This window comes from Lissotriton vulgaris, chromosome 6 (genome assembly GCF_964263255.1).
Source record: "Lissotriton vulgaris chromosome 6, aLisVul1.2, whole genome shotgun sequence".
NCBI lineage: Eukaryota > Metazoa > Chordata > Amphibia > Caudata > Salamandridae > Lissotriton > Lissotriton vulgaris.
In genome coordinates, this window is record NC_141694.1 from 1,699,324,489 (window position 1) to 1,699,352,262 (window position 27,774).

Genomic DNA, 27,774 nt, shown 5'->3' on the forward strand with positions numbered 1-27,774 from the left:
GACTAGGTGAATGAGCATTCACCACGAGAAAATAGTGTACAATCATCATCATAAATTTAGTTTAAAGAGAAGAGCTACCTAAATAACGGCATCTTTAGATGACCATAGTTAAACTAATATCGAAGTCATCGACATATTGGACATCTATATGATTGCATTTTCCCACGGAATTTCGAGATTTAACCCCTTGGTAACTGTATCTAGCAAAAAAATCCAGTACACTTTGCGTTTAAACCCTCTTTGATTTTAATTTTCTCGAGTATGTACCATGCAGTATCATTTTCTGTATGGCCCTCTTTTAGAAAATGGGTAACCATTGGGGACGATACTTTCTGTGTCCTGATGGCTGATCTGTGCTCCGTGCTGAAGCCACGAATACGCTATTGTCTAGAGGCTTAACATTTGTACCACACTCTGCTGTGAGACTTTCTTTTTCTAATTTTTCTGGCAACTGCCTCTATTTAACTTTCTTAATAGAAAACGACCGGCAGAGGTCAGTAAAATACCAGATTTACTTTAGCATTCTTTAGATTCCAGCCCATAGAAATTGTCTTCCACAAGCACCCGTAGACAATAATATTTTTTCAAATCTTGTATTTTCAGTGATATGACCACCTAAGGCCCTGATTTTGTAATAAAAACAGAGCTTTGGATTATATATACCTTTTCCCGCTGAAAGGCAACATTTCTCTCCATGTGTTCCCATACCTGGTGTGTCACGCAGTTTGGTGCTTACTTTCCCTCCATGTTAAAGAGCCGTCAATGTTTCAGCACCCAGGCTAATGTGCTGCATACCTAAATACATGTAAGGTCACAAAGGCGAGGCCAATTGCATTGCAAATGCTTGTCTTTACTTGCCGAGCTGGATGGAAACAATTGCCTTCTATTTAGGCCAGAGAAGCTCCATCTCCCTGTTGTTCCTCTCTCCACGTGTCCTGAGATTCCCAAGTTTAGCATTGAGAACCTTTAGGCAGTGCCCTGCTTATCCTCACCGTCACCTCCAACTAGAGTGGTTATCCATGTCCCTATAGCTTCCTTGCCTATGACCCATGGGTTTTTCCCACCCTGTAATAATCTTTTTAGAACGGCGGTAGGATTACGGTCCAAGGTACTTATTCCTAAGGGTGGGCGGACATATGGCACTAGTGGGGAGCAAGGGTGGTAAAATCCCTGGCCTAGACAGCAATCTCAATGATCTTTTGAAGGCCAACGTCCCTTTGTGGAGCCCAATTTTAACCAGGGTGTTAGGGGCCTGTTGCCGCTACAGCATACTAAACACCTGGTCAGAAGCTGTGATAATACCAATTTGCAACAAAGGAGATTGTTCACATCCCAACCTGTATTGCCCCATTTCACCCCTTGACTCCTTGGTGAAGGTCACAGGGGGAATACTGCTGAACTAATTAGAAGAGTGGAGTAAAAACAACAATATTCTTTCCGACCTACAGTATGGTTTTCGTAGGGGCCTGGGGACTATCGAGCAGGGGCTAAATCTCAACTTAATTATTAGTAAATACAACTCAATGAAAATGGGTCAGCTGTTTCTAGCCTTCATCAAACTTTCAAGTGCATTTGACTGTGTCCTTCACAGCAAAGTGTGCACATTTTGTTTGAGCCTTAGGTGGACCCACCGATAATAGCCCTCCTTAGACAAATATACTCAGGGGGCAAGGCTAGGGTGCGCTTTTTGGTTCCAGGGGCGAACGCACTGGCACTTTTGACCTTAAGAGAGGGATCAGACAGGGCTGTGTCCTTGCGCCCTTTTTATTTTCTTTGTATATCAACAGACTGGGCTCTGCCTTGACTGAAAACTGCATGGATCTTCCCCAAATTGGCTATAGACCCATTCCCTGTCCACTTTACTCTGACGATGCTTGTCTCATGTCCAGTTGGGTTTGCAAAGGCTATTAAATGGGTTTGTTGGTTTTAGGTCAGACCTCGTCTGATTGTTAACATAGGGAAAACTTTTGTATTGAAGTGCGAGGGGCAAATCAGGAAGTGTTAGGACACCATGATCAGTAATGTAAATCTTAGGGGCTGATCACAATGTCGGGCAGAATTGCCTCCACCCAACATCATCTGGGTCAAGGGACCAACTGAAACCCTGTTGGGAGTCCTGACCAGCCCATTCGGATGCGTCCAATCACTGCTCGGTTGGCTTCCTACATTTTACAATGAGATCTTCCATTCCGGCCATAAAACGGCCGGAACGCATGCTCCCCTTGTAAAATGGGAGGTGCAGTTTATCCCTCCACCCCGTGGCAGGTACCTCAAGGTGCCTGTCATGGGGTACAGGGATCAACAGGGGGGCACCATAAGTGCCCCCTCGGCCTCCAACTGGAGGTCTGTACTAAAGTGGGTCCTGCTTGGGCCCCCAAACGATAGTTCCAACAGCCTTTCTGTGTCGGAAAGGTCGGCACGGAATAGCTGCCGAAACCCGACATCGTAAACTTTAATGCGGAAAGAGCTGCTCTTGGCATTGTTAGCTGCATTTCGACTGACTGACGGGCTCTACGAGCCTGTTGTAAGCCAGCAGGAATGACTGGTTGGATTCCTTTCCAACCGCCTCTGTCGTAATGAAACGGCCGGAAAGGAATCCGACCAGCATATTACGATGCGATCGGAAAGGCTTTTAATAGTACCATTCTTGCATGCACATAAATATTTTTCCTAAAGTTGGCTTCTCTTTTGAATTTGTGATGCTTGGATTGATTTTTGCAGAAACACCGTCCTTGCTGACACAGAACACTTCATGAGAATCCTATCACACATCCTTGTCATTTGGTGCAAAGACCTCACGTGCGTGATACAAATGTGTTTTATTACTTCATCCATATGGTAACACAGCTATCTGTAGAACACAAACCTTGGTTACCCGATTACAATCTTGAATAGAGGCAATGTTGCCATTTTCCATATAAAGCCTTTGGTTTCCTAACAAAAGTAGAGGAGACACTTCTGCTGATCTCAAGGGATCCCTGCATGCTGAAGCTTTCGCCTAGCAGCTGACTCTCCATGAGGGGTGTCCAGTTTGTGACCAAGACGGGTGACGACACTCTTATCCACCAGGTAAAGGGGTTATATCATCCAAAAAGGAGTTTTCTTGCCACAACACACATTCACACAATAGACACATATGTTAGGGTTAGCTTCTTAGGAGTATGCTCGATTGTTAAAATCCTTTATATCTATGCATATATAGCGTGACTCAACAAGACAGGGGAACTCTTTGTGTTATTTTCTGTGTTGACACTTATTGCAACTCTTATCTGCTTCTATCTGTTAATCGTCCCAGCCCATATTTTCTATAGAAGAAACACTCTGGTTCAATAAATTTTGAAAAACACCCCTTTGTGCATTCTTTGTATATTTCTCTGAGTAAAAGAAATCTGAGTGAATAAGAGAAAGTTTGAAATCGCGGTTCCTGAGTGACCAGAGTTCTCATGTTCAGTGGTTGCCAAAATGGTTTGCTCCCTGTTCTGGTTTAGGGGGCTTGCAGTGGCACCGAAAGCTAGCCGGTACAAGGGCTAACATCTCCTACGGATGCATGAAAACAGTTGGGCACCATCCTAAGTTTATGTTGTCCACAATTGTGCAGTTCATACTGATTGGTGGAAACTACACTACAGATTATGAACTATGAATATCCAATGCCATCTAATATTCCTCCTATTATCTGCCTATCGGCTAAAAGTATTCCATGTGTTTCCTATTTCAGAAACTTTATTCAATTATATTGAATACAGCAAACCCAACATTTTTATAAATAAGCAAATTAATAATGTATCAAGGTTAGATTACTATAAAGGTAGCTCTCTATTATTTTGATTCTTTTTGTAGTTTTTCATATTATATACTCATATTATATACTCATTCTGGTTAAACCTCAATGTAAGCGTTCCTTTTATTTAATGCAGGCATGGAAAAGGTTATCTTCTGTGAACAGCTTTAATGTTACCTTTTATTGTGCTCATTTTATCAACTGAGCTTTTATTTGTATTAAAAGCTGGTTAAACAAACTCTAGATTTATTGTCAAACATTTTATATAGGAACTAGCAGCCCGCCCCAGCGTTGCCTGGGGCAGAAGGGGGCTGGGGGCAGCATTTCAGGCTTGTGTGCACTCCCGCCTCGGCCCCCGCCCGCCACGACATTGTCCGTGTTCCGGAGCTTGAGCCTTACCTCAGCTTCCGTTGTTCAGGGCCAACCTCCCGCCCCCTCCCGCCTCGGCCCCCTCCCGCCCGTGTCCCAGAGAGCCTGAGCCTTAAGCCCCCATCCCCCTCCTGCCCCGTCCCCCTCCCGCCCGTGTCCCGGAGAGCCTGAGCCTTACCTCAGCCGCCGGTCCCGCTCCAGGCACTTTTCCTCCTGTAATTCACCATTTGCTACCTCCCGCTCCCCGCGCATGAAGCAGCGCCAGTCACTCCAGGACTCAGCCCCGTCCGCGCTCTAAGGGATTGTCCGGTCCCTCTCCAGGCGCCCCGCCCGCACAGGCCGCCACTTCGCCCAGCAGCAAGCAGGGCCGCGGCAGTCCTCCCTCCCAGCAGGTCGCGATCTTCCGTCAATGGGCACGATCCGCAGAGATGCACAGCCTCGGACACCCCGGGCAGCACGATTCGCCACCATTTCAGGAACTGTTGCCAGGGAACGCAAATGATGTCAGCACGCATGTGGGGACAATCCGCAGAGCTGCACAGCCTCGGACACCCCGGGCAGCACGATTCGCCGCCATTTTAGGAAGTGTTGCCAGGGAGCGCAAATGATGTCATCACGCAGACGTCGAGTCTGGCGCTACTTGCAAGGGACTACTTTATTTTATTTCAAAATTTTTTAAACAACGTATATTTTTTATTTTTAATGGCCTATGTCCTTCTGCTTGCTCTGAGGTTTTCAAAGATGTCTTGGGTGTTTGGATTGTTGGTGCACTTTTCGAGTTTACCTGGCTCAAAGGACACAGTTCTCTCTTTATAATAGTAGTATAGATTAAAAAAAATCTCACTAAAATAGATTAAATGAAACGTTTTAAATCAATAGCTCAAACTATTAGACACTTGGAAAATAAGGACCAAGATAAAAGAATGATTATTCAGTACAGAATGTCCAATATGAACATCTCTAAATGTTGCAGTAACACGCCACATTACTCAGAGTCTACAATACAAGCTTGCTTTGGTGGAGTGGTGTGGCTCACTGGTTAGAGGCTGCAGACCCAGAAGCAGAGGTCGGCCCGGGACCAGGGTTCAATTCCTGATGCGGCAGGGTGTTGGGCCAATATCAGCGGGCTCGATAAATCTCGCCTTCGGTGCCACTCTTACCATGGGTTCCATTCAGCAACTCTGGGCAATAGCTTGCTTAATCGCCACAAATGGCCCCATCAATGCTGGGGATGCCTGGTTTCACCTTGGGCGTGAGCAATAGGGACCATCTGACAGGGAAAGCCAGGACGGGTTCCCCAGCGTTATACAGCACCAGGAAACCAACGGGTAGAAGTGTGCTTTACAAGCTCAAAAATGAAATTAATTTGGACTGGCGTTGGAGACTAGGACAAGTGGTAAATAAGGGGGCCAAAAAGGGTGAAGTCACAGAACAACATAGATCAGCACTTCTAGAATAAGATGGAAAGAGTCAGAACATTAGAGAGAAGACAGAGCATTCTGGAAAAGCCAGTGCATTTTGGAAGGAGGGAGAAGGTTCTGGTCACTTCTAGGTCAGTATGAGCTGGGAAGATTTAAGCAACATTTGCAATGTTAAACCTTCCCTAGCAACAGCAGTTGATTTGTTCTCTATTCGGGGTACATAGTTCCCAAAGTTTTATTCCCTGCACCTTTTTGTTTTGCTCTCCTTTGGTTGCCTCCGGTGGTTGTAGTAGCTCTGGTTAATCCTTCGTTCCACAGATACTGAGCTTTGCTTGCTGCCATTCCGGAATTCCTGCTCCAACATAAAACACTGCAAGTCATCTTGGATCCCATTGTCTCTACTGTTGTAATCTGACCTGTGTATTTAGTTCCCGGGCTGTATCTTGGTCATCAGGTAGATTGTCGTGGCCTCTTCTTTTCCATACCTAGGTATGCCATTCTACTGAAACTGTTAAGATACTGTGGGGCACATTGACAAGAAACTGATGCATCTATAGAGATGCATCAGTTTTCCTGTGCCAGCCTGCGATACCATGGCACCACCATTTATGTTGAGTCACCATTTTGAATTATGCCACTGGTTGCTTATCGTCTCCAGGTAAAGCAGGCACTGGAAAGTTTTTTTTCTCAAATTTTAGGCCTACTCTGCTAATGAATGCCCTGTTCTTATTAGCGCATACCTTTCCCACTAGATAGAGGTTTTCTTCCACCAGTCTAGAGACAGACAGGGACAGAGGAACCTTGGCTAAGACATACTGTGTGCCTGACCTCAGAATCAAAACTCATCCTATAGTGCTTCTTTGTGTTAGTTGCACCTGCTCGGAAAGTTCCATTATGGGCGGGTCTTCCTTGGTTCTGAAAAGTATATAATGTATCGCTATGTTTGCTAATGTCAGTCATCTCTGCAGGACCCTTAAGCGACTGGGCAGACGGGGCTCCACTCAAGAGTATCTGAATATACATATACTTGGTTTGTATTCTCTACTGTCTGACCAACTCTTCATTTGGTAAGTGAGTGACCACAGTGACCCTAAACGGGTCACTTCCTTCACACCATCTTGCTTTTCATCTGTTAAAAAGTTGATTCCAGGTGGATGAAAGGAAAGCAGACCAGAAATCTATCTACAAAGAATTGTAAATTGCAGTTTGAGCCAAATTCCTGTGCCTGAGGCAGGTTTATCATTGTGTTCCCTTTGTATTCTGCAGCACTAATACAAAGAGCAAAATGCCTTAAAGCATAGTTCTTCTTCATGAAGGGTTCCCTGCAGTGAATTCTGACTACAATGCACACAGCTTTGCAGTATGACACAAGAATGCCTTTGTTGCACATGCAAGCCACAAGTGTGCCACTGCAGAGAGCACAACTGCACCACTTCTAAGTAATATGATTCAGTTCTTATCTCTCCCTTTCACATAACGCAGCACAGCAACTTTACTTGCTGCCCTGCATTGTGTGCACTCTTTATAAATATGCTTGATAAATTTGCATAATTTCTTCCTTACTTCCTAAGTGATGTGATATTTTAAGTAATAAACATATGGGAAAAAGCAACAGTGTCTACTTCAGACCAATCTCATTTGTATTCTGCCTGCAGTAGCAAAGTGAACATATCACCGGGCAGCAGCGCCTCCTGAGTGAACAGAACTAAAAAGCATTTGTTCTAGGCATGTTCAATTTAAAAAGAATAATCTGGTCTATTTTCGAGGGAGGCATAATTTGAGAAAAGATTAATGGAGAAGGGCTCTGAAGTGCTAATTATTATTCTCTGCTCACAATGTCTCTCTGCTTCTCTGCAATAGAAATAATGTCAGGGTTCTCTTACCCAAGGCCCCCTGGAATCCCCTCTACAGGGCAGTGGCAGTACATCGACATCAAGTGGGTAGATTGGTGAATTAAAAAATAGAGCATTAAAAAAGTAAAGGGATCAGATCGCATTGTTCAAGCACGTGTAGAATAATATTGTTCTAGTACTAGAGTTGAAAAGACTTGATTTACACAATTACATGCTACATTCAAAAAGTGGGTTGTGGACATATTGTAAAGATATAGGGCTTAATTCACAAAGGTAAACTTACACTTTTGATTAAGATTACTTTTTTTTTGGTATTCACAAACTGCAAGTGTAGTTTTACAATTAGTAATTTTACGACTGCGGAGACTTCGCACACAAAAAGATAGGTCTGGTCAGGCCTATCTTTTTGTTAGTGAATACCAAAATAATTGTAAACTTACACAAAAGTGTAAGCTCACCTTTGTGAATCAGGCCCAAAGTAACCTACTTGTAGTGAGTGCATAAATCTATACATTGCAGCTGTGTGCCTAGGATTTGCACAGGTCTATGCATTTTCATGGATTCTCAGTAACCAAATGAGTCTATCATGGAAGTATATGAAAACTACAGCTTTGCATGCTACTAAGGATCCACTATATGTATTTTGGTATAATATTTGCATGGCGGTAAAACCACTGGAGTACATGTGGCGGAACGATGACAAAAGCAATGTTCTTTTTTCCCACATTGTTAAGAAGCCACTTCCCTCACTCCCCACTCCCATAATGTCTTAAGGTTTACCCATTTCATTCAGCAGTAAATCTCCTATCATTGTATTGGTGGAATGGAGACATAGAAGGTTTCGGGGTTCTTTACAAGCCCATTGTGCCGCTGGTGCATCACTTTTTTTGACACCGCAGCGCACAGTGCAGACCCTAATCTACGAGGCCACGCAAAGTCACTTTGTGTTACTTTTCATAGCCTGGTAGATATGGAGTAAGGTAAAGCAGAGGAAGTCACTGCATTGCCTTACTCTGATTGATTGTTTTTGTGCAGGAAGGTGTTGCTTACTGCACATAAACATTCATTACTACAATATAGACACCCTTGCACCATGGTACCTGCATTTGGTGACTGAGTTGGCAGCAGCAGCGCAATGGGAAAGGATAGGAATATATCATAAATACGATGCATTCCTGCCCTTTCCTTTTGAAGCAGGGCTGACCAGCAACGTGACTTAATGTTCTGCCCTGCATCAAAACTTGTAAAAGAGACCCAGAGTCTTTGTTCCTATGAGGTAATTGTCACCTTGAAACACTACTTCTTCGCACCTGGAACAAGACTTATTTGTGCGGAAAAAAAATGCCATAGTAAATATTTGTACTAATGTACAATTTGTGAATATAAAAAATGGTTCACTATTGCCTGAGAGTGCGATGTAGTGGGCTCAACCGGCCATTAAAGGCCCACTCCAGCATTAAAGGCTCGAGCCGCAGGTCAATCGATTCACTTGTGGAGCTTTTTCACAAACGTTCTTCAAACTTCAGGAGGGGTGTCCACAAACAAAATTAAAGGTTCCAGAGTCTCTGAGTTGCTCCTTGGAAGTTAGGACTACAGAGCCCAAAATGCACCTGGCCAAATCCTTTAACTTCCAGCTGAAGGTGGTCAGCTGGCTTCTTCTCGCTGGAGATGATGCAGGTGGCAGTGTTTTAACCTGTTGCTTTCAGAAAATTCACTCTTTCGCTTTTTGAAGCAAAGCAAAGTCCTTAGGGTTGTAGTTCCTTAGTGTCGAGTAGGTGCAGTCCTTCAAAGCGCAGTCCTCTTGATGCAGACCAGGGTTCCTACAGGGCAGTCCTTCTCTTCTTGTAGTTTCAGGCAGGGGATCTGAGTTGCTATGCAGCTCTACCATATGTTTACAATGTTCTGGGGCAACTAGTAAGGGGGCACCCCTGACCAATGGGGTACAGGGTGCCACCCAAAAGCATGACAGCTTCCTCCAAGGTATGGCATATTCTCGTCCCAAATAGCACTGCACTTTAAAATTAAAATGGAGAAACTTTCTCTTTGGGGTTAAGTTCTGGTTAAGCCAACCTACTGGTGTGGCTCATTTCCCTTAACACTAGCCTTACAGTCCTTCTGCAAATTCCATTCCTGGGGCTCCCATCTGGCTGGGGGTACAGGAAGAGTGGCTAGGCCTGGCTTGCATCGTTCCTGTTTGTTTTACTCAGTCCTCTTCCTGGCCTGTTCCCTGCAGCTGCAAATCTCCCTCCACCAGATATCCTTTGTCTCTGCAGGCTACTTATCACTTCATCAGACCAATTGGGTTAAGCCTGTCATAGCTGGGCAACTAGGAGAGACTGCTAAAAGGTTGGATTTGGGCTCACAGAAAAGAACGTGCTATAACTTCTTTTCTACATTAGTTATGATAAATTTGCCAGTGGCAAGTTGTTGGATGTATCATTACTAATTTTCTAGGTCCTTGAAATAATATTTTAGCTCACTCTTGTCAATAGTTATACTGTGATACAGTATTCCCATGTCAGCCCATGGAGCTAAAATGCTGTAATGAGGAAAAACGCAATTGGTAGTTTTTTCCTCACCAGGGCATATCAAACGTATTTTCACATAGTGCCCTACCCTGTGGGCACCTACGGTAGACCTTAATGGTGTCTTATATGTCAAAAATAAGGTAGCGTATTACTTTGGAAGTACCTTTTAAATCCAAAGTTTCATTTGCATGTAATTTAGATCTAAAAGCAACTTGCAAAGCAGAGATGACTTTTAAAATGACAACAGGCAACACAGCTGTGCACACTTAAGTGCATTAAACCTACGGTGACTCTAAACATACATGCCCTGCCATAGATTAGGGACTTACGGGTAGGTTGTTAGCACAGACTGTAATTACACCTAATTACCCTATACCTTTTCTTCAAAGCACTGGCCCTGGGTCTGGTTAGCAGAGCTTAGGACACAATTAGAGTCAGAACACCAGCAGCAAGTAGTCAAAATGGGGGCAAAAAGTGAGGTAGGGGACACTTCAAACGGGTCCTGATTTCTCACAGAGATGACAATGTCAGTGAAGCCTAGAGTTAAAAGTTGCACTGACTGAACTGCTAAACAGGAGAAGACTGAAATTATAAATACAACTCTTAGCCAGGGTGTAGTGTAGTTCCTATATTCCCAATAGGCTCTGCGCATTGGAATAACATAAACAATAGTTTAGACGTAGGACTGAAGTCGACAAGGTCTCTATTGAATATGTTAGACTTAATTGTGAATGCCAGCTAGCTCAGAGGTCCCTAGAAAATTTCTCGTATAAAGAAGAAGGGATTCGTTTCTGACAACCATATAACATGACAACTTTGTTCCCCAAGAATAAGAAATATAACTTCAGAGTCGCGGAAACAATAGATGGCTATTTCACTCAGTCAATCGTGCATGCTTCGTTTCACAAGAAGTGCAGAGAAATAGAGAGACAGGCGTTTTCAATAAAAAGGTTATTTATTGAGCAGTCTTCTTTCTCGTGCAAGAGAAGTTAATTGCTACAATCGTAATACCTGCTATAAAGTAAAGTGCGTACAGTAAAAAGAGTATTATGAAATAATACTGTAAAAGCATTTATATGGTTTCTAAGCCATAAGATACTTAAAATAGATAAAATACATACAATGATAAATAATGACTAAAAGTACTCAACTGGTGCATCTAAAATACGCCTACCCCAGTGTACCTAACCTAAGTCTAGTACAAGGGAAGAAGTAAGTGAGGTGTAGCTTGAGTTAAATAGTTTCTGCCAAGAATCTATCCAAGAATTCTCTAAGGGTCTAATCAGCTCTGTACCTTGGTTATAGAATGAAGGACGTCTTGTATCTCTCTCTCAGGACTCAATCTCCCAGTAACCCGCATGTTTAGCAGGGAAACACTGTGGATGGATTTCTCGTCAGGAGAAAAGACAGCGTCTCTCTCAGCTGGAGGGTCGGCTTCCTTCGGCACTCGCTACAGCAGGGCGTCGGGCAAGTAGTTAGTCGATCTGCTCCAAACCACTGTGTGTTTGCTAGGGCAGATGTGGGTATATTTATACCTTGAAGGTGCCGAGTTTGACGTAAGGGTGGACATAATAATGTCACTAAGAACTCAAAGTTCTTTACACCCTCCAGGAGTTCTGAGACAAATCAATACTGAAGCAGGGGGAAGTCCCGTACTGCTGAAGGCTGGTTGTCTGCAACTCTAGGAGCTTAGTGGGAGTAGCCATGCCATATTTGGACTGCATTGGCTGTGTCTAAATATGGTTATGATTCTTATGCCTATATAAGGATATGATAAGTTATACCTATATAAGGGCATGAATCAGGAAAATTACACTAGAGCCCTAGATATGTTACAACAAGGGAAGCAGGAAAGAGGGACTCATATTGTCAAATAGAACAAGATGGGCAGCATTATTTTTAGGAAGGTGTGCACCCGACTCAGAGATGCAGAATACTATGTAATGTTCCAGATGTAACAATTTATTTATTATGGTTATATGACGCCATCAAACTAATATATATTTTGACAAATTTCATGTCTGCCAAGCTCATTTTTTCACTGCATGGTGACACTAGTTATGTGGAACCGGTGCATGTGCAATTTGATACATTCATCATTACCACTAAGGTTATCACTTGAGACTAATAATGGAAATGCTTTGTGTGCCAAAGAGCCCACCTAATTAATTCATTTTAGTCAAAGCAAGACTGTTATGGAGGTGATGATTATTCATACCAAATTACATATCAATAGAAAGACATGGAAAAAGTACTTGGTGTTCGTAAGGAAGAGTCAAATGTAACATGTAACTTCATTCTAACACTAGATTGTAATACAACATGGGGCTCCATCTGTATCCTCTCCAGGAATATACCCAGTTTATGATGATGGTAGGTAGAAGGTGAGTTCACAGATTATATTTGTAAAGAAGTTGGGTTATTGTTGAAGGTGAGAACCCACTTCAAAGAATAGTCGGAATCTATGTAAGTATGAACCTAAATAAACCTTTGCTTAACCGTCCATAAGCTTGGCACATAGAAGTCAGGGTCCACGTCGAGGCAATGTGTAAATAATGAATGCGACCGTCTAACAGTAATAAAATGACAATTCAACACAAAATGAATCCCAAAATAGAGTATATTCTAATAAATAAAATCACACCTCAATGACAAAAATCCAATCAATAGAACCAGAGTTATGAGTTTACAAATTTTATGTTGAAAATAGCACCAATATAGGTGTGAAGCACCAACTGTGGGTATCTGGTTGCACTGTACCAGGTCAAAGTCAAAAGGTCAGGCCAAATGTGATGGAACACTGTTCCGGTATTGTACCAGTTGTGACCTGCTTAGAGCTGTGCCTTTGGTCCTTGGTGCGGAACGTTGTGAGGTCCTGCAATGCAAGGCTCTGCATCTCGCTGCGTCAAGTCCAAGCCAGGTACCGTTGGATCCAAACAGCTGGAAAGCAGGAAAAGGCCTCTGGAATCTTGTTGTGTCCCTGTAGCTCAAATAGGAGGTCAGTCAACCGAACGATGGAGTCACTTCTGAGGATTTGGGTTCAAGGCAAGCAGATCTAGTCTTTTTTGCCAACTCACCTCCTATTGCTGAAATTCATTTTTGTTGGCTGTAGGACTCCACCACTATTAAAGTGCTTGGCATCACTCTTTAAAGCATGGTAAAATTGGCCTAAACTTGAGCCCCACATTTTCTTTACTTTTAAGTCCATAGTAAAGTGATACAAGATGTACCCAGGATCTCTAAATGTTAATGCTATGATTGGGCATGCAGCACTTACTGGACCACCCACTTAAGAAGCCCTTTAAAACAGGCCTGGTACTGAAGCCTTTGTGCAGTTTTAAACTGCCAGTTTGACCTGATAAAATAAACCTTTTGCCAAATCCAAACATCCCTATTTAATACATATAATCCACCCCTTAGGTAGGCTACAAACAACCCACAGGGCATGGTGCAGTGCATTTGAAAAGTTAGACCTGTACTTTTAAGTTGTACATGTCCCATTAGCCAACAATTCCCAAATTCGTTTTTCACTACTGTGACTCTTGTCCTAACCGTTTGGTGCCTGCAGCCTGTTTTCTAGATCCTGTGTCGCATGGCTGGGTGTAGTTGTCCTTTGAGTATTTCTCCCAGGCAGTGAGACTGAGGGGGCCTAGGGGTTAGCAGGATGGGTCCTCCTGTTAGGTTGGGAGGGGCAGAGATGCTAATTTTCCCACTTACATTTCAAAGGGGCTACCTCAGCACACTCACAAAGATCTTGACATTAGTTCATTGTCACCCTAGATCCCTTGGAGCCTGAGCAGGGAAGGAAAGAAATTCCAGAACCAGTTGAGTGGGGGGATTTAAAGAATTTTCTCCCCCCCCAAAGGCTGGCACCAGGTGTATATATATTGGACCCTCCAACCAACTCTTCAGTACACTTATTGAGGCCTACCTTGATTCTCAGAGGACTGCCCAGCTGCCTGAGGCCTGCCTTGTTGCTTGAAGGACAGAGGACCATCTCCTTTTTCCTAGGAAGATCTGAGTGAGTCCAAGGTCAGCTGGCTGACCTCCTGTTCTGAGCTACAGGGACACAACAATGACTCACACGACCTCTTTGCTGCGCAAGCTACACTGGCTCCCCATTAAGCAGAGAGCAAAATTCAAGGGCCTTTGCATTGCCCACAAAGCCATTTACGCCCAGGCCCCGGCCTACATTAAGGAGCACCTTGGGAATTATGTGCCAGGCCGTAAACTCCGGTCATCCGAGAGCTGCCTCTTGGCTGTCCCATGGTTCAAAACTGTATCCAAGGGAGGCAGAGTCCTCTCCCCTCCTCGCGCAGCTCTGGAATCAACTGCCTGACTGCCTCCGCAAGGAATGCGCAGTTCTCCCCTTCAGGAAACATCTCAAAACGCTCCTGTTCAGGGAGGCTTTTGACACAATCTAATCATCTGCCACACCTGTTTGGTGACTGCCGATGGTCTAGGCACCCTCTCTAAGCGTTAAGAGACCTGCTGTTGATTATGCGCTATAGAAATAACAGTTAATATAACATAACATAACAACAAGCTCCAGAGGCCTCTCTGCTGCTTCAACAGGACCTTTAACTGGGCCTGCCTGAGCCCTGCTGAGTCCCAAATCTCCAAGAAGTGCCTTCCTGGGTGCAGGGCCCATGGCTGGCATCAGAGTGCACTCCTCTGTCAAGAAGAGGAGAAATTCTGAAGTGATGGGCTCTTCGTGACAGCAAATGGGTCTGTTCGTACCAAGACTCTGCTGCTCACAGCGACCGCCAATGCGAAGCTCCAGTGAAACCGACACTTCATGCTATACTGACCACCAATGATGACCGTCAACCCAAGATCTGCACTTCACACTACAGCAACAACAGCCCGCAGTGACCGCCAATACAAAGCTCCAGCAATAACCATCTGCAACACTCGACTGAATCTTCACTCTACCATCTGTAGCATCAGCCCTGCTCTTCCCACTACAGCGACAACCGTCTGCAACGTTCTCCTTGCTCCTCAAGGCCTCCTTCATGGTGAATGGAATTCTTTGCCCCAGAATTTGGAAAGGTTACTTTTTCAGCAGGACTAACATGGCCCTGTATGCGACCCATGCTCCAATGCGGTTGACCTGAACTTGTGACTTTACCACTGTCTAGCACGGCCAGATGGCTGAAAGTGACAGTTTGAAATTGCATTTCTCCTGTCCTGCTGGTTGGATTTTTGCTGACTTTGGCTCAAATTATTTATTACACTTTCCTTTATTTCCTTTTTCTTGTGTTGGATTTTCAGTTTATTTCTGTTTATGTGCTGCATAAATACTTAACACATTGCCTCTAAGTTAAGCCTGACTCTTTTGTGCCAAGCTACTTAGAAGGTTAAGCACAGGCTAATTTTGTGATTTTTTGGTGGTTCCCCCTGACAAGGGGTTGTGGTTATTGCTTGAGAAGGGGCTAAATACCCTCGACCAAAAACCCAATTTCCTACGGCATGCTTATGTTTAGACAAAGTTAGAACATTTAAAAGAAACAGCTCAATATCAAATACATGTAGTTTAAATAGGAAAAAAATCCTTTTTTTCATAGTTCATGTAGAATAGACAATACGGCCAGCAAACAAGACGCATTGTAAAGGCAGGTAAACTGCTTTAAGTAAACATGAACATGAGTTCCCTCACTACAAAGATACCAGTGGAAACAGTATACATTTCTATATGTTTTATAACCTATTTCAACGAACAATAGTTGCATATGAATACATTAGAAAAAACTGGACCATTTTTCATATCCGTTTGAGAGAAAGAAAATGGAGACAGCAGGTTACAGCGCGAACACAGACATTGTTGGACTTACATTTGACAATAAAACACGAAAAGAGCAAGCGAACGGAAATGTGTCACATACTGACTACAGGGAAACTGCAAAACATCTAATCACAGCAGTGCCAGGAAACTTGAACCTGTCCAAAAGGATCCGCAACCCTCCCTGTCTAATTGCTGTTGATGGGTGCTGGTCAGCCATGCATGACAATATGTGTGTCTCGCTGCTTCCTGCCTGTGTTCATTCCTGTCAGCCTTCACTCCAGGTGATGGGAGCTGCTCCTCTGACCACGCAAGGATGTAGGGAAAAAAAGCCCTCACAGACATAAAGCTACACGCACACAAATGACCCAAATGCCGCGAATACACTATCTAAAAATATGCTTCACAAAACACTTTTTATGGCTTTATGTTTTCTTCTTAAAATAGGACGCCCAGTATTAAAAAAAATGGCATACAAAACTCTAGGAGAAGCCATTTTTACTTACATGGTTTAAATGACAAAAGTAGATTTTTTTTAATTGTTTACATGTATGTTCAGGTGCTTTGCAGCAACCTGATTGCTAAAGGATTGCTTCCAGGAAATATAGGGGGGGCAATTTTTGCTATATGAAAGCCTAATTTTGAGTAGCAACAGAAAATCGTTAGGTTTGTGGAGGAAGTGCAAAATCCAGAGCATAGTCCAACCATTGTATTCCTTCCAACATTCTTTGTCTGGGTGTGGTGAAAATTCTACCAGTGCATACTCCTCTACACCTTTTTCAACAGAAATTAATTACCATTCAACTCTTAATCAGGCCCTGAATTTGAATTTGCTGCCCTCTGGAAATTTCTTTCTTGCAGGACTAAACAAATTAAATAAATTGTTTTGAAAAAAATGAAGTCTAATTTACAATGTATGTTAAACATAAGATTTATTAGCACTTTACTGAAAACAAATATGTTTCTTACATCCGAGGATGTATCCCACAATTTTAACTCACAGATCAATAGACCAATTTAGGGGCATTTCACCAATCGGCAGCGATAATTATCGCTGGCCCCGTGTAGAGTGTGTAATCCTAACGCCGTCTATCGCCGGATTCTATGGCCGGGTTAGCGCATTATCAGCAACGAGCATCAAGGCAAGAGCGGCGATATGTGGCAACATCGCAGGATTACCTGCGATAAAAAACAGAGTTAGATAAAAACATTGCTGATAGGGAGATGTGGACTCAGCATAATAATCCACCTTCCATGGTAAACATGACCAAGTCAGAAAAGTAGCAGGCATAAGAAACCTGCGATATAGCCGGTTAGCGGTAGTATTAATATCGATGGGCCGGTTAGCCATTCCCTTGCTGATAGGGAGAACGTCTGTTAGCGATTAATTTTGCTGTATTTCACACGGGAACGCCTACCTCACATCTCATTAGCGATGCAAGACGAGGCGAAAAGATAATGGGCGCTACAGCATGGATTCACTCGTTAGCGTGTCCATGCTGATAGGGCATTAAAATTATTGCATCTTTTCGCCTGAAAACGGATGCAAAAGCAGCGATAATTTTAACCGCAGCCCAAGATGATATGCCCCAATGTTTTCTGTGTTTGACTCGTTAACGCAATATATTTAACATGTAAATCTTCATTACTCCTTAAATTATCTTTGGTTATCTTTGAGAAAATGCCCCCTTTTCCATAATCACCCCACTTTTTGCAGAATTTTATTGCAAATGTTTAGACTCTCCAAATGAGTGCCCTACTGTCTAGTGCTCCATGATATGCCCTATGCCCCTGAAGGCCCTAACTTATGTCAAATGTGGCTAATCCCTTATTGACATATTTAATTTCCAAATAAGGATAGTATACGGTGCACAAAATACACCTATGACATAAAAAGTTAAAATGTCACATGTGGATTCCGGGTCTGGAAGCTCAGTGGACTAATGCATCTACTGCAGGGTCCTGTGTTTGACCTCATGGTCACAGGTTCAAATCCCGGCAGGTCCACTCAGCCTTTCATCCATCTGAGGTCTATAAAATGAGTGCCATTGAGTTGGGAAACAACAAACATCTGTTATTCAGCGCCAACATACCCGTAGTGGTGAACGTGCGCTTTACAAATACACATGTTATGGATTGCAGCACTTATTGTGTCATCTGCTAGGGTGGCAAGCACAATATGTTGTAGCCTGACTGCTGCAGTGTTAAACATGCAGTGTGACCTGCTAAAATAACCCTTTTGATAGGTAAAAACCTCCTTTTTAAAAAATGATAGGTTACTTCTACATGGGCCTCGCAGTCCACAAGGTAGGGTGCATTGTATTTAAAAGTGGGACATGCATAAAAATAATGTTACCATGTTCCTACAGTGACAAAGCCCTAAAAACCATGTTCACGTGGTGGACTTGGCTGTCCTATATAGAAAAACAGAGTACAGATTTAAATACTGTTAGAAATGGCAATTTCAGCTGGGTAACTCCCAAACCTTTCGCAATCTTCCTCTCTTTTTTCTGATCTCATTTTCGCTGGCTTTAGGATTCTGGGCACTTTACCACTGTTAAAAAGTGCTAAAGTGCACATGCTCTGTACTCTAAACATGGTGATATTGGTTTATCCACAATTGGCATATTTTATTTACTTATAAGTTCCTAGTAAAGTGCACTACATGTGCCCAGGGCCTGTTAACTAAATGCTACTAGTGGGCTTGCAGTACTGATTGTGACACCCACTTCAGTAGTCCTTTACAAATGGCTCAGGCTTGCCACTGCAGACCCTGTGTATGCAGTTTGTGACTGCCATTTCGACCTGGCAAGTTAACCTACTTGCCAGGCCCTAACCTTCCTTTAAATTACATGTAATTCACCCCTAAGGCAGGTCCTAGGTATCCCCATCGACAGAGTGCAGTGTATTTAAAAGGTACGATATGTACTTTTAAGTTTACATGTCCTGGTAGTGAAGTAGTCTTAAATACATTTTTCACTACTGCACGGCCTGTCTCTCCCATAGGTTAACCTTGGAATTGCCTTTACCATCTTTTAAGTGTAATTTCCAATTTGGAGCATATAGAAATTTGGAGTTTGGTGCCTCTGGACCCACAATTTAAAATCACAACTTATGGTGAAGTCGGATTTTAAATTGTAAGTCTGAAAATGCCACTTTCAGCAAGTTGGCACTTTCTTACTTTAACCATTCTATGCCTCTGCCTGTCTGGATTGGGTGACAGCTGGGCTTTGTGCATTCCCTCTAGAAAGTCACACACAAAGGAAGCTGATGTGTGCCATTCATATCCTGATCGCCCATCACCAGGCTGATGGGTCTCTGTGAGCTAGAGTGAGAGGGAGGAGCTTACACTTTCACCTGAATAGAGCTATGCCTCTCCCCACACAAAGATCTGCATACTCCCCTCTAGTGTGTTTAGATCCATGGAAGAAAGGGCGGGGACCTTGTAATGTTAAATGTTATGTTAAAAATATTTATAGAGCGCATGTTCATCGTATGGTTTCTTGGCGCTATATAAAAAGAGGTAGCCAGCTGCTTGTTAGTCATATGCCTGGGAGAACAACCAAGTTTTTAATTGTCTCCTGAAATGAGAGTAACATGTAAAGGATCTGATGTTATAAGGAAGTGAATTCCAAAAATAAGGTGCCACAGGAGCAAAACTGGATCTGCCAAGTATTTTCTGTTTGAAAGTGGGGGTGACCAAAAAGCTCTGATGGGATTACCTCAGGTTCCTGGTGGGGGTTAATAAAAACCATATAAGTCCCTAACATAAAAGTCCCTAACATACAACATATAATACCACACAATAATTATATCTAAAATAAAATTCATCAGTAAATATGGGCCACCTAAAAAGCATTTCAAAGCTGAGTTTCATGGAAACAATGGTAGCACAGTCTACCGATATTACATACATAAAGGTAAGCGACTAAGATAAGAGTTAAACAGCTCGGAATGAACCACCAGTATTAAAACAGAGATAATTTGATCATACAGGTACAATGAAATCACATGGGGTGCCGCTCATTGACAGGAGATCGCGGATATTAGAGGACGCTCTAAACTCTATCCGGGTGCTTTACTGACGGCGGAGGGCTGAACCTGTGCCTTCATCTGTGCTGTTCCTGGGCCGGAGACTGTGCTGCTTACAAAGATGGGACTGCGAGGACCAGCGTGCCTACCGGCCCCTCACCTGCCGCAGCTGGTCCTCTTCCCGACTCCACCTCCTCCTATTTAACACGCCCTCTACCGCGCTCGCGGACGTGCCCGACCATAGCCCGGGCCAAGGGCGGGCCCCTTGTAGCCCGTTCAAGCCCGGTGGAGACCAGACCGGGCCACCCCTCTTTGCTCATCGGCTTTTACTGGAATGACTCCAGTCTGCCACTTGTAAGTTCTTTGAGGAGGGAACCAGGACTGCTACTCCCAAAGTGCATTGTGTATTATGGCTGCACAGGAGCCCAATAGCAAAGGGCATAACAACAAATTTACAGGAACACTGGATAACTTCATAACAAAAACCAACCTAGCAATTGACCAGGGTATCAAGCAATTGGAACGAAGGGTCTCGCAGGACCTACTTATGGCCAAAAGATCCTCGCTTCGACCCTTTGCGAACGCTCGAACACCAGAGGTTCCCAGGGATCCAAATGTGGACAACGTACACTTGGACAACATTCTAACCACTGCCTAAATTCACTCACCGAGACAGGATCTGGCTCAAACTCCCCCTCCCATCCAAATGACGCAACATGATATCTCTGTGCATGCGGATACATCTACCCTGGGAAATACTCCAGAGAGACCAATTACACGGCAGTTCCACAGTAACCGCACGGGTGCAATTCCCAAGTAAAAGCAGCTTATCGGAAGATAGACTGGAGCAAAATCTGTTCAAAATCGCAGAAAACAGTTAATCTGTCCAAGCCCTGAGGCTGGGGGGACTCAAGGTCCAGCTCCTGCACCCGATTCATCTATGCAGCTGGGAAATTATGACGGCAATAATGTGCTAGGTCCAGGCTCTTCCAGGATCGATCCATTGACATGGGAGGCCAGCCTATGCAAGACAATTACTGCCCATCTGAGTGCCCTATTACGTCCATTGGAAGAGAGACTTGCTAGTATTGAAAGCCAACTATTTAAATTTGAACAAGTAACAGTGGCCACTTTAAATAGTCTGGTTAACAATGCACTAGTTCAGGGCAACCCGCAATGTCAACTGAAGTGGGAGGGGCTACGAGGCACGAAAATCCTTCAACCCCTGTGACACAACAAAATGCCATTAATTCTATAGAATCCACGGGGGGGGGTAAAAGCTTTTCCAAATACAGCGAGTGGAGGGCACAGGACTGAACAGCAGACAGTGCCCAGTAGTGTAGGAGAAGCTCTGATTGATACTACTTCCCAAAATGGGTGGGCTACTGCGGATGCAAGAACAAGTAGGAGAACGCGAACAGAACCCCGAGTGGACTTACCACCTGAAGTCAGTTCCTATCTAATCATTCTTACAGGGGTCCCAGAAATCAGCACGCCGAATGTTGAATCATTTTCAACCTTAAAAAACAAAGTTATTTGCTGGCTTAATGTGCATAGACCTCTACCTCCACACTTGAGTACTGAAATAACTATGGTCAGAAGGGTAGGATGGGTAGGGCGCACCCCAAAAACTTCGACCGGCGACTGTGTACTGGTCAATTTTAGGAATCCACTCATTACAGATTACATATGCAACTGGAACTTAGCCAACGTTGGTACAAAGATAGAAGTTAGACCCCTCTCCCATTCTTACCCCAGCAATCAGCTGAGAAATTCAGATGAGGGCTCGTCTCTCGTACCACATCAGCGAGCGGCGAGAGGTGGGAAGTTTTGGGATGGCCACCAACTATCTGTTTACAATCTAAACCCATGTTATAATAGGTTTAGTGGCTTGGACCAGGTCGACTGACTCATTAGGGTCGACCAGGATACACAGGATGATGCCCAGTCGCTCCCAGTGGACGCTGGGGTTGGCCGAACTATGGTGGAGAGAGATGAGGCATATGAGCTGTCTGGAGCACAAAACCCCCAATAGGGAATTTGAGGAATGGTAAATTGTATGTTTTATACAGGGCAAATGAAGACCACTCACTTGTATTGCCCCTATCTTCTAACAGGGCTGAAAATTTAACAGGGAGAGCCAATACCAGGTCGGATTGCATACTGTCCAGTACAGGGAACGCAAACTCTATGTCAATCCTATCATGGAATGTGGCAGGTCTACCAAATAAGTTGGCCTGCCCAGAGTGGGGTACTTTTGTGGACAGTAGTGATATTTGTGTCTTTCAAGAAACCTGGGCTATTGCTGCACGATGGGGAGGTAAGGGACGTCCATCGGGGGGCCTCACAACCTGGGTGGGTCTAAACTTGGGGTGCTCGGGCGAGTCTATCCCAATGTCCCTTGATGATATCCAGTGTGTTCTCCTGTCCTGGCCAAATCATTACAAACTCGGTATTGTAAATGTTTACTCACGGCCGACAAATGTGGCAAATGAGTCCAAAACCATTGAAGATTTATCAACTTTCCTTGGCTCCCTTAGTAGGGATATCCATTACTTGGTCGCGGGGGACCTGAACTGCCCCTATGAGCCACTCAATGGTCTAAACGAGGGGGTACTGACAGGCGAGGATGGACACTGGGGAGTCCCGCCTTGCCAGTCCCCACACCCAAAGTCATGGTCCCCTCTAGCCATTCAGATTACGACCCTAACCCTGAATAACTCTATCAGGGCTTGTAACGGTCGCATGCCCTCTGACATTCCGTCCAAGTGCACATTCAATAAAAGGGGACAGGAATCAAGACAGGACTACATTATGGTGGAGGTATGTCTATGGCCAAAGGTCATTGACTTTGAGGTACTACCCAGGGTGGACAGTGATCATAACGCACGGAGTATGAGAATAGAGAGTCCGTGGGCTAGGGCAAATGAAAAGGAATCTGGCTTGGAAGCAGTAGATGGGCTGGTCATAACTAACAACAGGCGCAGAGTCAAGTGGGACAAACTGGTTGTATCACAGAATGCATTACCTAAACTATACAGTGCTGCTGTACCTATTCTTGAGAAAGTGGGCTCGTTAATTCTGCAGCCCTTGGTACCAGACAATATGCAGCGCACCCATCAGGATCTAGTTGCCTGCCTAGCAGAATTTCTTAACCCGCCGGGCCCCAATAGGAGGCGGAGGGTCCCTGTATCCACATGGTACAACGCCTCATGTAGGAAGGCAAAATCAGAGCTTATAGGGGCCCTTAAAGATGGGCGAGATAAAAATAATATTTGCACCTTAAGATCGCAATATAAACATATAATGCACCATGCTAGGAAGGAGTGGGATATGGAAAAATAGCTTAATCTTTCCTCCTCACTGGACTCCAGAGACGCACGCAGATTCTGGGCAATAGTTAATTCAGGGTCAGGAGAGCCCAGATCGGCAATCAAACCCAATATAGAGGCGGGGGTCTGGGAGTTGCACTTTAAGACCTTATACGCAGCAGTCGCAGGTGTAGAATGTTCGCTGGCTTGACAGGCTTCCCGGTGATCTATTTGTAGATCAACCGTTGATTTGGGCCCCCTAGCTTTGCACCCTCTTCAATGCGATCTTGGGAGGCATGGAGATACCAGGTACTTGGTTGGGAGCGGAGATTGTTTTAAGAAGGGTTCTCCTCTGCTCCCAACCAATTACAGGCCCATTAGCCTCATAGATGTCCCTCAGAAAAATTTTTCCCGACTAATTCTGAATCGCCTACAAGATTGGATTGACGATCACGACATCCTCAGCCCCTACCAGGCGGGTTTTTAGAAAAAAAACTTCTACCGTGGATCAGATTTTCCGTCTAATGTTATTCTGGAAGATGGCAACTTTGGGGGGTGGTAGCCTCTATATGGTCTTCGTGGACCTCCGGTCCGCGTTTGACCCAGTACCTAGGGGCAAACTGTGGACGGTGCTCCAGGATATGGGAGTCCCAAATGCAATTTTGGCCGTCCTGATGAGGCTGCACACACAAAATTACGCCCAGGTTAGATGTGGTAGGGAAGGAGTGCTGTCGTCCCAGTTTCCGGTCGCTAGCGGGGTCAGGCAGGTTTGCGTCCTGGCACCAACCCTATTCTATATTTATGTTAACGGTGTTGTATCGCACCTGGATGCGGTCCCCAACAATGACGCACCGAGACTGGCAGACAGTAGGGTTCCTAGCGATAATGTTTGCCGATGACACCCTCCTGCTTTCCAAGTCCCCCATGGGGATCCAGCGAGTGTTGGATGACTTTATCGACTTCTGTCGAAGCCAGGGATTGAAAATCAATGCTGATAAGACCAAATTCATGATTTTCAGTCCCCCGGCACACACTCGCCCAACACCGCTCCTTGGTAGGGTTAGACTGGAGAGGGTACAGACCTTTCAATACCTGGGGGTGACGATCAATGAAAATCTTTCTTGGGGTCCTCCACAGGTGAAAGACCAACTTAAACTCTCCCAGTTAGCGGGTGGCATCCTTAAAATGGCAAATACATCAACTTTTAAACCACTCCCCTCCTGCCACTGAGATTGGATTTAGGATTGAGTTTTATCCAGGATGAGCAAGCTCTGAAACCTTTAAGGTTTTGGCGCAGGCTATGGATAACACCGGAACTGTCCAATTACAGGCATGAATTGAGGGATGTGATGAGCTATGGTAGTGCAGTTAAAATCCCCTGGCTTGTATTCGTGAAAAACGAACTAGGAAAAATGGGACTATTGGACCTCTGGTACGATCCAGAACGGGCATGCAGGGGGGTTTCCGGAAAAATGCTTGCGAAAGCCTTTATGGATTACAAACAGAATATATGGTTGCAAGATTCCAAAGCTGGCTCCCTGACAATAGCTTTTTTAACACTCAAACACTCTTTTGCTTTTGAGGAGTTTTTGAATGTTATCTACCCAGTAGGAGCAAGGAAGTTATACATCTGATGGAGGCATGGATCATTACCGTTAGGGGTATTTGTAGGCAAGTGGTCATCTTCCATGAGTAAATCTTGCCCTGGGTGCGGTGCGTTTAAGAAGGATGAAATGCACATGCTTTTCTTCTGCCCTGCCTACAGGAAAGCCAAACAGTACTGGCTTGTACTCCTATGCAAGAACATGGGTTTTGACAAATGCTCTGTTGCAATGAGAGTTTTCAAGACAGATACAACACATAGTTTTTGCACTCTCAAAATTCCTCTTAGCAACGTGGTCCAAAAGATCCTCCCTTATTACAGTGCCACCCAGTGATGTTTTTATATAGTGACTCTGTATATTTCATCACAATTTTACCTGTATTTAATTAATGTTATGCTTTTTATGTACACTGCTTTTACTGTAATCTTTTATGACTGAAAAAATGTCGAAATAAAGATTTAATTAAATGAAAATCACATGTCAAGGGATACCGTTTTCTCCTGAGCCTCAATGCAGCGACATAGTAGCTAGCAATATTAAAAATCTCCCAAACATCATTCAACATCTGTAGATAATGTAAGGCGGGTCTAACCTGTGTAAAGCTTTTTCCCCTTAAAATTGGGAATAAAAACTTGCTACGAATAGCGCTATAATGGTTGCAAAACATTATAAAGGGCATGGTATCCTGGGTTGAAAAATTGTCACATGAACAGGGACCTAAATCGCTCAGCCTACTCCAGCCTTTTGCGTCGGCTAGTAAACAGTGAATCAAACTAAAGCAAAATCTGGTTAAAAGCAGGAAATGGAAAGGCTTAGTGACAGTTGTCAAATAGGATTCAATCTGTGGAGAGGTTTTAGCAAAAGATATGCTTTTACTGAAGGTTTCATTAGTTCAATTGCCTCTCTCTCTGCGGACAATATATTCAAGAAATGTGTCTTTACCTGCACCAGATTATCTTTTCCTATTTTTTCCAGGTAGTCAAAGAATTCAGGGCACCCTAATTTATATAAAGTTAATCTAACATGTAGTAACAACGGAATGCAACTAGCTCTTTGGTCAGCAGGTCCGGGAAGGCTTCTCTGCTAATTACCGAAAACTGATGTAAATAGTGAGGTGTTGCATACTGGTCACCAAGAGATGGATTTACAGGTATACTCGCTTTAATAGAGCTGATTTTATCAGTAAAAAAGCTGTTCAGAGAGTTGTACAGTGCCTGGGTGGGGACTAATTTTGCTGTGACTATATCTACATTGGGTAACTCGTTCACAATCGCAAATAAGTCTTTGGATTTATGTGTAGAATTCAAAATCTTATTTGAGAAATGGGTGGCTTTAATTTGTAGATTTGATTTTACATATTATTTAAGTTGAGCTTGATAGATATCTTTTGTTGCAAAGTATAATCATAGTCACGAGGTAAGTAAAGTAAAGGTTTATTTGTCAAGTTCCAAGATGGTAGTTACAAGTAAATGATGTGGTAATAACAAGATGAAGTCTAGTTCATGACCCCACCAGGAGCTGCATCATCACTGCTCAGCCCACTCTCACCAACTGTCATTCTTCCAGTCAACCAGGCACACCAACATTCCACACAGTCATCAAGCATTCCAAGATTCCATACATACACACATGCATACAGGCTGAGCAGCAGAAATGTAAGTACTACATATCCTCTCTCCTTAAGAAAACAATCAACAAAAATTAGTGATAACCCTGTGACAGAGTAACATATATCTGTAAAAGAAATGATACAACATTGCAAACAAATCAATGTGACCATGGAGAAGAATGAAAGTGAAAAAGAATTGTGGAGCAGGATAAGGTAAGTACATATTGAAACAGAGAAAGAAAGAATAAGTACAGGTAAACAGAAAGGAAAGGGTGGGAACATCATGAAGAGAAAGCAAAAATGCAATAAGTAACATGTTCAAACAGTAAAAATAAATAATGTGTGGGGTTGGGATAAAAGTAGAAATAAAGGAGGTGTAAAATTCAAACTAATCACCCATTTGTATATACCACACACTAAAGAGGACACTGTGAAGGACTTATAGAATGGTGAACATCTGCAGAGTGTAAATATCAAAGCATTAAGTATCCTACACTTGGGAACTCATGGTACACTTTAAATAATGTGTACATAAAAATTAAATGTAGAGTAGACAATTCATTTCACAAAGGTACAAGAGTGAAGGACACATTACTCATTGTACAATAATAACCAAGGATGGGTACAACGCCCAACGTGTATTTCAAACACAGATAGAAATATGGGTATACCCAAAGCACAACTTTAACAGAGGCCAAGGTAGGGGTACATTGCCCAAAGCACAACTAAACAAAGGATAAAGTATGAGTAGATTACCCAAAGCACAGCTTAAAAGAGGCAAAAATATGGGTCCACTGCCAATCGGGCATAACCAGTTAAAAGTGGGTAGAAAGCCCAATGCGCATAACAACAGATTATAGGTGCACAGCCCAAAACACATGCCAAAAGTATGGATCACTGCCCAACAAAGAGGCCAAAACATGGATCAACTGCCCATCGCGCATATTTCAATAAAATTGGGTATAGAGCCCAATGCGCATAACAACAAGATATGTGTGCACAGCGCATTGTACATCACAAATAGATGAGTAAACACAATAAAAGTATTGAGAAAACAACAACTCACACTACTAGATGAAAATGTGGTAAAAGTAGATGGTAATGCTGATGCTAGACACAAAACAAAGACCATGTAGGATGAAACAGTGAGAAGGGTGTGCACACCACCCACACTGAAGACTAGACCGAATGTATGCAGTTCAGCTCCTGTACACAACTACCCTACAGGAGAAGTATACACTTAATACACTAGCTATTTCAAGGTCAACCCAAACTGGAACAAATGAAGCCCTCAATAAATGCATACCACATAAGTAAAACACTCAATTAAAGTGCAAGTGAAAATTGTGTAAAACCCAGCACATAACCATAACATAAAACAAGCACTGTAGTATACTACTTCTTACTCAGCAATTACTAAACACATTACAGTCTTACTTAAATTGTTGTATAAATCATAATGAGCATATTGAATAGTTGTTCTT